Here is a 10729-nt window from a genome sequence, read left to right as displayed (position 1 = left end):
CAGGGGAGTGAGAAACAAAACACAAAAACATACATCAAATAAATGTTTTTTTATTCATGTTTTGGTTCTGTGAAGCTGCCTTTGGAAATCCTACATAAAAGGTTTGGTTAAAAGCTAGGTATTTCAGATATCTTGAATATATAAATGAGAGCTTATTTTACTATCTGTGTCTGTCAAAGATTTTCTGAACAACATGCTTTTTGAAGTGTGTTTGGTTAAAGTTAGAGCATTTTTAGAAACACTTACACTTTAGAACTGCAGTTGATGCCCTGACATACATAAAATAATTATCTTTGTGTCTGTAATTTCTTTGTAAATTGTGTCTTGTACAGTTGCTTTTGAATAGCTGCCTATGAGTTCATACACTGCGATTTCTGTGCGATTTCAGCAAGGTTACCTACCCACACTAGTAGATACGATACGCATACGATGTAAAGCCAAAGTTCACGATTTATGTGGTCACACTGTATGTGTGAAATATGCGCGATAAAATGTGCGATAAAATATTAATGAGATAGAAATTCAACAGCTATCGATATCAAGAGGATTTAGCATTTCCAAATTATTTATTAAATTAGCCTATTATTATTAAATTGATAGGCCTATTACGTTTAATTTGCCCCGTAACAATTTCATAACGCATCAATGCATAAAAGAATAGATAGATTACCTTACTCCTCATTAAATTTTGATTATTTTAAAACATTTAGGCCGATTATATAATGAATTATATGCCTATAATTTAAATGATTAACAGTCTATATGTCAGAACAATGCAATAATATCAGTCTCAAAGAAGTAAGAGCAGCTTTATTTCAAAAACAACTTGTATAACACGAGATAGGCTTAGTAACTCCTCTTCTCAATTCTTATTACTATTTTTCACTTTTCTATATGGGCCAAAAAAGATAAATATTAAGAAAATAAATTAAGTTTTACGTTTTCAGCAGCATGTGTTGAAGTAGTTTATCTCTCCTTGTCTTGAGTATATGCGCTGAAAGCTCGTCAGATTTTACTTTTACTTTCTGTAGTGAATAAATGACTGGGTTTGAGACTTCATCGACATCGCGTGATATCAACTCGCCTTTATGATTTAAAACGAGAAAATACATTTAACATAGATTCCTATTGCGACATGACATTTTTCTTTATTACCAAATGTCAAATGATGGACAGCGGTTCACATTTCCTGTGATAATGTAAAATTAAGAAAATATTAAATAAATGAGTAAATAAGGTGAAAAGTACAATAATGATCAAGTACTTAAATTATAAAATAGGCGCTGACTACAAGGTAGTGGTTTGGAAGACTTGGATTATCCATTTTACAACAAAAACTGGAGGCATTCAACAGTTTCCTAAATGGCTGTTATTTGATACCGGCCAACAGAACTTAAAGATCTCCTTCTTTTCGTTTTCTTTCTTACTGCAATAAAGATGGAATGGTCAACTTCTGCTTTGGCGCAGTCGCAGTGAGCAAAAATAGGGCTATCAGCTCGGAACGCTGCTTCAACACAGTATTCAAAGCATGCAGTGTCAGAAAAAATACAGTAAACAAATGTTGCAATTACGTAAAAACTTTTAGTAATCACCACTTACAGTAGAATAAATTATGCACTGTGAGTGTATTGCACTGAATATTACTGAATGTCTGTATAATCAGCACTTTCACTCTGTAAAAATACAGTAGTCTAACAGCAAAAGCCACAAAGGTTAAAAACTCTGAATGAAAGCGTGTCTCTGTACACCCAGAGAAAGAGCTGTGCAACTGATTCTGCCTCAGCATCACGCAGGGGCGTAGCCAGTGTCAGCAGCACACTATGACTAGCCAATTTGCAATTCGAGCTGCGGTTCGAATCCACCTTTTGCCGAACTCGATGTTCTTCCTTTTCATCATATATCAGATCAGAAAGGTGTTTATTTTCAATAAAAATGAAGAACATATTTGAAAAGTGGAAAAAAGTGTCTAACATTTGTTGTAACCGCTGCTCATGTTTTGTATGTAGACAGATTGTAGCTATAGCTTTGGTTTCACGAGTACACACTTACATCAAATTAAACAGAGTGAAGATTATGCTTATTTAGCATGCTGTCTGGGGGAGGGCTGAACCCAGAGTACCCCTACCCTCTCCGTGCTCCACTTGTGTTTAATTAGGTTTAATTATCTGATGTGCTCCTCCCAAAATGTGTTAATAAAACATCACTTATGTAGACTCGCGTGAAAGTGCCCAGGCCCACTCACTTTTGCCCAGGCCCGACCAACAATAAAATTATGCCTACGCCACTGGCATCACGTCTTCATGTGCCGGATCCAGCCTTGACAACACTCTCCACACCTTCATCTGTCCTCACATACTCTTCCTCCTTTTACGCTTATAATGTTTCCATCATTGTTGGTTTCAACATTCAGTGCAACATTTAGAGTTTTGGCACTCTGAACTGACTTGTGTTATGTCACACCATTAGGGGTGTCCTCGACTAAGGATTTCGAATCAGAATTGTCGAATCTTTCTATGGTCGACCGATAGTCGAATCATCTCTGTGTGTGTGTGTGTGTGTGTGTGTGTGTGTGTGTGTGTGTGTGTGTGTGTGTGTGTGTGTGTGTGTGTGTGTGTGTATGGGTTGGGAGGGGCATGACACTAGTCAGTAGGAGGGTAAAACTATTTTTATTTTTTTTCCTTTACACACTGCAAACAGCAACAAATTTTAATAAAGTGACCAAAACTGCCTATTTAAGTTAAAAAAAAAAGGTAATGTGATGGATAAACATTTGTAAACCGTTTTCTCATAACATTTTAAAGCCGCGATCGAAATACAGAGCATCACACGAATATATATATATATAAAAAAACCTGCCTAGAGAGGAAGAGCACTTTTTAGTGCATTACCCACTTAAAAAGATGAGAGAGGCCTGTAATTTTCATCATAGGTACACTTCAACTGAGACACAGAATGAGAAGGAAAAAAAAAATCCAGAAAATCACATTGTCTGATTTTTAAAGAATCGATTTGCAAATTATGGTGGAAAAAAAGTATTTGGTCACCTACAAAAACGCAAGATTTCTGGCTCTCACATACCTGTAACTTCTTATTTAAGAGGCTCCTCTGTCCTTAGCTCATTACCTGTATTAATGGCACCTGTTTGAAATCGTTATCAGTATAAAAGACAACTGTCCACAACCTCAAACAGTCAGACTCCAAACACCACTATGGCCAAGACCAAAGAGCTGTCAAAGGACACCAGAAACAAAATAGTAGACCTGCACCAGGCTGGGAAGGCTGAATTTGCAATAGGTAAGCAGCTTGGTGTGACGAAATCAATTGTGGGAGCAATTATTAGAAAATGGAACACATACAAGACCACTGATAATCTCCCTCGATCTGGGGCTCCATGCAAGATCTCACCTTGTGGGGTCAAAATGATCACAAGACCGGTGAGCAACAATCCCAGAACCACACGGGTGGACCTAGTGAATGACCTGCAGAGAGCTGGGACCAAAGTAACAAAGGCTATCATAAGTAACACACTACGCCGCCAGGGACTCAAATCCTGCATTGCCAGACATGTCACCCTGGTTAAGCCATTACATGTCTGGGCCTGTCTGAAGTTTGCTAGAGAGCATTTGGATGATCCAGAAGAGGATTGGGAGAACGTTATATGGTCAAATGAAACCAAAATAGAACTTTTTAGTAGTGCTGAGCGGTATCACCAAAAATGTATATCACAGTATTTTTCTAAATTATATCGGTTTTGCGGTATATGACAGTGTTTTTTCCCCTTTGCATGACCTGGTGTTCACCATATTTTCTACTGATTGAGAGAGGAAATACTGCAGTAGATTGATTAGAATGCCCTATTTTACTGTCATGATGCGTGCATATTGTAGAAAAATTCCACACAAGAGTTAATACAGAATTTGCAAAGCCCCACAAACCGATGCTGTGGGAAGACAACCAATAAAACACAGACCTGCAACAAACTCATTACAGACACATGAATATTAAAATATGACCATGGAGAAAGAAAAAAGGAGTTGAGGGCACCTTAAGCATTTGAAATATCTAACCCTATATAACAACAAACTGCCAAAGCGAGGGAGAAACGCAGAAGAATGTTTAAAAAGTCTAAGGATATTTTCAATACAATTAAGAGCACTACAGTCTCTGAACCAACGACAAACGTCAGTTTAACACAGAAAGAATAAAGCATGCAGTTATTTTTTTTGCCCAATCTTCTGTGAATTGTCAGTCTAATTATTAACTTACATCATTGTCTTTCGTGTAGCAGAATAATCTATGGTGTCATCACTGTCGTAATCAAACGTATCGTTTGCATACATCTCATTTGAAGAAGACGTGATGAAATATGTGTGTATACGCTGCTAGTTCATGTTTAGAGCACTAGAGTATATGAAATATGTCCACAAACATTTTTTAAAAGCACTTGCTCCGCTCTGAATCCAATCTATATGATCCATGTGTGGCTCTCCGCGCAGAAACCGCTCTGATGCGTGAAGTTTGAATCCTCCACTGTAATCAAGGGCTGAATCCGAAATATAACCATTATTTGAAAGGACAGCCATTTGTAGTTGTGTCCTGTAGTGGGATTACCTGACACGCAGGCTCTGTTTTGAACAGTTAAAAATGACAAATGAATGCATACTCCGAGAGCTCTCCACAAGACACGTTTGATTATACCATCTGGATGCTTAAAATTGATCGGGGAATCCACGCTTATTGTACCCATAAGTTAATCATCGCGCTAAACTAATGCGTGTTGCAATGCAAAACACACACACACACATAGCCAATCGCACATCACACGGAGATCGCGCACGCCTCACAAAACCATTCAGTAGAGCAGAAATGTATCAACACTGTTCTGTGATCTATCAGTAAAATAGCTTAGAATCTGAAAAGTTCTAGCATATATTTCTTGATAACTAAAACTCACAGCTTCACTATTAGTAGAGAGCAGTGTTGGGAGTAACGCATTACAAAAGTAATACATTACAGTAACTTATTACTTTTTGCTGTAACGCAGTAGTGTAAGGCATTACTAATCAATTTTCAGTAATATTTTACTCGGTACATTTCCAGTAACGCTTGCGTTAAACCACACACACACACAATACAATAAAACGTAAAAGGAAAAAAAGGCGCGATACATTAACGCATGAAAAATGCAAGCTATTACCTGTTCGTGGTCATTCAATAGCCGCGTGTGGTGTCCAGGTTAGTAATTAAATACTAAATGACAGCTTCTGATATATTTTTGTATAGCGATTTACTTCATTTTCCTTCAATTCAGTACTTCAATTCATCTCCTTCTTGCTGGTGTACTTTTGGATATTGTGTGATATAGTCCAGTGAAGGCGTAAGTGTTTATTGCGGATTTTACAGAAGTGCCGCAGGCATGATTTCAGCCTCTGTGCTCGCGCTGGCCAGTGGAAAAGTGGCTAAAGAAGGTTTAAAGGCTCTGTCGTTTCGAAGAATAGCACAACGACAAGCGCGTCGAAGAACGGACTAGAGACAAGGCGCGCGCTGCAGAGCCAAACTATAACCCTAATGCCTATAAACAACACTTGGGTGAAGATGACAGAATAAGACTACTGCACACCGTGACACCGTCGTTTAGATTTTTTATAGTAATAAAGTAATTTAGTTCAGTTAGAGAACAGGCCGTTCAAATAAAAACGGAAGGTGTCTGCTAAGCATGAGCCGAACATGTGATCTTTAGCTGACAGATGATCGCGGAAGATTTGGTTTCAAAGTGAAATGTAAAAGCGCCTATAAAGGGGGTTTGTCATTGTGTTGTGTATTTCATTAAGAATAATAGGCTAATTTTAAACCGAAACTAAAATCTGCTTGGCCGCACGTGAGCGCGCATTTACTAACGAGCTGTCATTCACTGTGAGCGCGCACTGGCGCGTTTTCAGTTCATATGGACGCTTAATTTTTATAGGAATTCTTTGAAAGCACTCGCATCCGCTCCCGTTATTAATGACCAAGCGGCAGTGCGCATGTTCCTTTCGGTTAGATAGACTAGAGATTTAAAAGCCCAGATACCGGTGATGTCATCACACTTTGATTAACTGGTGGGAAATGTCCCCACCGTCTCATCCCTACTGTACATTCGCGAGATGGATGCGCATTGCTTAGTTTATCAGAGATAAGGACAAGAACGTATAGGCAATTCAAATGCAAATACAGTCAAATACAACCTTTTTCTAAAACCGAAATAACTATCTCGCAAATGTCGCAACAATAAGAAAAGAACAAATGCGCATATTGTCATAACTTAGAGTTTACACAGTTCTGTTGTGTCTATGAACAGAAGCTATTCCCAGATTGCCAAATAATCACTTTACCTCTAAAATAATACTTATAACAGAGTTGGATCGTCATGATTTCTTGCATTGTCTTGAGCATTCACTTTTTTGCCAATTCTCTATTGTTAGCCTGGATAGCCCATGTCATTATGCTTCATCATATCGCCTTCTACATTTTAGAATGTTAAGAGCTACTTCTGAAGTTATTTTGGTGAAAGTAACTCAAATGTAATACAGGAGTAATGTAACGCATTACAATTCTGAGACAGTAATATTGTAATGTAATGAATTACTTTTAAATAGCAGTAATAAGTAATCTATAATATATTACAGTTTGGAAGTAACTTGCACAACACTGGTAGAGAGACGCTGCCAAGTAGAATTAATTCACACACAATCACTCACTAATGCATTCATATACATGTAAACTTTATTGTGCTACTTATCTGTATCTTATTCAGAACGCGAGCAGAAATCTGTGAGAAATATAACGACCATAAGACAAAAGAACTGATACAAAAGCTGTTTTAATAGCTGGAGTAATAACCTTATGGACAGTGCTGTGTCATATACCATAGCTGTGCACAAGAAGACCGGAGTTCGAGTCTCAGCTCGAGGAGGAACAGACTTATTTGTTCATTAATGACGTCATCAGCGACTAGTCGACGTCGACTCGACTTTCATCACATAAATGTCGACTTTAAAAAAATTAAAGTTGTTCAACCCCTAATAAGACCCAATAATACGAATTTTAGCAGGCAACCTTGCCAAAATAACACACTGTCCATCATCGTCTAAAACCTGCCAGTTTCTGTTCAGGCATAATTACTCCTCTATGGATCAAGTCCAGACCGAACTGTTCGAGCTCAAATGTTGTGGGTGGGGCTGAGTTCAGCTGGCATCCAGGCTATACAGTTCCATTACAACCTTCCAAATGCTCCACATTTCAGAGGTATGTGGGAGCGAGAAATCCACTCAGTTGAAAATGCTCTACCCACATGGAAAGAACCTATATGAGGATATATGCGCATATATGAAACATATATGCAGCTTATATGTACATATATGCTGCATCTATGCACATATATGATAATATGTATGCTGCATATATGCACATATATAATATGTATGCTGCATATATGCACATATATGATAATATGTATGCTGCATATATGCACATATATTCCACATATAGGTAAAATTGAGGTGCATATATGTGCATATCAGGCCATATGTCTCCTGTATTGCTTCTTTATATCCACATATAAGCCATATAAGATATGTCTCAGCTCATGGCAGGATCCGGTCATAGCTCAATGTAATTTTACAGGTTATGGTCTGTATTATTTGTTTTGTTTTTTGTTTTTACAGAATTTTCCTGTTTTTTCATTATACAAGAAATGCCTGGTGTTTTACAGATATTCGCTGTAATTTAAATTTCGACTATTAAATTTACAGGAATTGCTTGTATTCTGGTAGCCTATTACATCTGTTTTTTTTTTTTAAGATGGATTTTTACAGAATAATATGTAATTTTAGCCTATACATAAAAGTGTGATTAATATTTTACAGATTTTTTTTGTAGAAAAAAGTAAACGAATGTTTAACTACAGAAATCAGCAGTCATTCAACATGTTTTACTTACCATTTAAGATAATGTGTTGGTTAGGCCTATACATTAATGTAGTATTTGTACATTAGGCCTATACATATTAGTCAAACTATAAATTGGATTGTAGCTACTAATCTTTTAACCTTGTCTTGCAAACAAAAAAAAAGAAGCTAATTTTGATATTTTTTTGCACTGACTAATTCTCCCCTAAATGTCCTAACCACATCTATTCATGTACATTTGATGGGTTTCCAAATCCAGTTGCAAATGCAGCTGTGTGTGTGTGTGCATGTGCGTGTGCTTGCATGCGCGCGCGCGTGACGCAGTTTCAAATTTGCTGCCGGTTAATTTTCCGTTAGTCACGCCCACAACAGTTTGCGGAGAGGTAACGTTACAGTGATGTTAGAGCGGGTGATTTGATTTTATTTTAGGCTAAGCTACACTCGTGAAGTGAGTCGTGAGATTAACTGGATTTGAGCAGCCGTGAGCAGGATCTCGGAACTATGTGAGGAAAAATAACGCGCCATTTCAGCGAGAATGTCTCGGCAACTACAGCGACTTTTGACAAGCAGCGGCCATCATATCAACCGATCACTGGGCTGAGGTAAGTTAAGAGTCTCATTCTATGATATTTATATCGTGTGGCTGCACATTGATGTTGTTGGTTGTTTTAAAGCTGTTGTTAACATTTCTAATCGTTGTTCAGTCACATAACTGGCGTTGAGAGTAAAACACTGAAAATTATAGCAGTTCAGGCCTCTTTCAATTTTCCATCTGTTTAACCAAGATTAACTTAGCTATTCATAAAGTTTGAAAGGTTGTATGTGGTAGTTATGTTACCGTCATTATATCTTTTGAAACAATGAACTAACTTTATCGATTAACTATAGGCCTATATATATATATATATATATATATATATATATATATATATATATATATATATATATAGCTCTGGAAAAATGAAATATGATTATATTATCATCGATCCAGTCAGATGATTGGACAGTTACGTTACACCCCTAGAGTTATATGATGCAGCTAACGTTAAGTCTTCCAGATCACATTAGGTTGAGGTTTTTGGTCTCAGTAAAACATGCTGGCATGTTTTAATTCATGTAATAGTCCTATTTTTTTATTTGTATTATTTTTTTATGCTTTTTTGTGTGATTTCAGGTCCTGTGGAAAGACTGGAGGTCTACAGCAGGCGAGCATTGCAGGTGTGGAATAAGGGCACTGTTCTTCTCATTCAACAAATTCTTTGTTTGCATCTTATCATGCAGCTGTTTTGAATAGTATTTTGTTATAATTGCAACTAGAATAATTCAGAAACATGGCTTTTCCTATCACTGCTATCCTGACACATCTCTCTACCCTTCATTCCAGCGGATGATCAGCCGTAGCTGCTCGCATCTCAGCCTGCTTGATGGAAATTTCCGACCTTCACCTGGATGACCTTTACCTTCAACTCAACCTCGCCAAGACGGAAGTGCTCATGGTTTCAGCCAGCCCTACCTTTGTGTTATAACTGATCAGTTAATCTTCACAGACCACATTGCTAGAACTGCCCGATCTTTAGATTTTCCTTGTACAGCATTGGGATGATCAGGCCATTCCTATCGAAACATGCTACACAACTCATCCAAGCTCATGTTCCAGCCACTGGCATCAGTGTTTGCTGATGCACTGTGAAGACTTGCGCTGTGAAGGCAAATGGCGCATTGTGGTGCCATCCCAAAGAGGCACAAAATCACTTTCACAGACCTTTATCTGGACTGTTCCATGCTGGTGGAATAACCTGACTAACTCCAGCCATTTTCAGGAGACCACTAAAGATGCATTCTTTTGTGAACACATGACCCATTAAAACTAGCTCTTTTCTGTTTAACAAAACTGCTAGACTAACTAAAAATTGTCACTGCACTTATTGCTGCTTCCATACTCTTCATTTGTAAGTTGCTTTGGATAAAATTTAATTGTACATGTATAAAATAATAACTGCAATGTGACAGTATAAAAATAGAAAGATAATTGTCTTTTAATGTAGATATTTTTGCATATTCTAAATTATATACTAAGCTTGTATTTCCTACAACAGAAGTAACTTGACATATGTGTTATGTAAAATGACTAATAATGTAAATGTGCAGTTTCTGTACAATATTTTGTAAATTTAACAGAAATTGGCTGTAAAGGTTGCTATTTATGTACAAGTAGGCCTACTTAATTTAGAGGTTGAAGTTCTGAGTGGTTCTGTTCAAATAAATATTAATACTGTAAATATGCAAACATGTTTTTGAATTGATGTGCTTACTGCATTTTTATAAATAATATCTTAGTTATTGTACATAGAAAACATATATTTTAAAAGTAAATTACTGTAGATGGACAGCAGGTTTGTAAAATAAATTTGATTGAAAATTTGATGTTTTATGTGTAATTTAACATAATTGATCCGTTTTTCCACAGTTTAATAAATTATAATTAACATTAATATACTGTAATACATTTTTTTACAGTGTAGGTGAACATATAGGTGCATATATGCACACATATAAGTGCATATATGTGCATATATGTACATATAATATAGGAAAACGGCCAATTTTATATATGTCACATATATTAAAAACCTATATCAAATCCTATATTAAAACATATATGTTTATATAGGTTCTTTCCATGTGGGTACATACCATAATAGGGTCTCAGATTCTTTCAGAGGAAGTTCTCCGAACACTCCTTATAGAGGTTAAGGCTATACTCAACGCTAAACCACTGGGGT

The 10729-nt window shown here is 36.8% G+C and overlaps 1 long non-coding RNA gene across 1 annotated transcript; it reads left to right on the top strand.

The window, feature by feature from the left end:
* Positions 1–8169: 8169 nt before the first annotated feature.
* Positions 8170–10358, top strand: LOC137091173 (uncharacterized). Its single transcript, XR_010908036.1, has 3 exons — positions 8170–8548; positions 9121–9164; positions 9331–10358. It is a non-coding gene; the product is annotated as an uncharacterized lncRNA (long non-coding RNA).
* Positions 10359–10729: the final 371 nt, after the last annotated feature.

This window comes from Pseudorasbora parva, chromosome 2 (assembly GCF_024679245.1).
Source record: "Pseudorasbora parva isolate DD20220531a chromosome 2, ASM2467924v1, whole genome shotgun sequence".
NCBI classification, from domain to species: domain Eukaryota; kingdom Metazoa; phylum Chordata; class Actinopteri; order Cypriniformes; family Gobionidae; genus Pseudorasbora; species Pseudorasbora parva.
Note: the sequence above shows the minus strand (reverse complement) of the source record. Positions and strands in the feature narration are given on the sequence as shown.